Raw genomic sequence first — 412 nt, 5'->3', positions numbered from 1 at the left:
AGGACAGAACCTTTTTTTTCAGTATTCCCAGGGCCTACCACAGGCCTGATACATATTAGGTGTTCGGTGGACATTTGTTGAATGAATGGACAGATGCTAGTGTCTTTTTTCTATATATCTTGCTTCCCTTCCCTGCATCTGGCTTTTTAAGGTAACTGTTGGGTTTCATGCTCAGTTGTACCCTTCACAAAGCCCAGCCTACACACAGGAGGAGCAAAGGTCTCTGCTTCATTTCCTAATCAGCCCTTTCCCAGACAAATGGAATCCAGACTCTGATCCACACATGCAGCGCCCGTCCTCTTGGGTGTAATGGATACAGATTTCTTACTGCCCACATGTCTCACCTTCCTTGCTGAGAACTGTGTTAAGTGGCTGTTCAGCATCTCAAGTGCACAAATATCCCTTTGAAAAT

This window comes from Phocoena sinus, chromosome 1, assembly GCF_008692025.1.
Source record: "Phocoena sinus isolate mPhoSin1 chromosome 1, mPhoSin1.pri, whole genome shotgun sequence".
NCBI lineage: Eukaryota > Metazoa > Chordata > Mammalia > Artiodactyla > Phocoenidae > Phocoena > Phocoena sinus.
Note: the sequence above shows the minus strand (reverse complement) of the source record.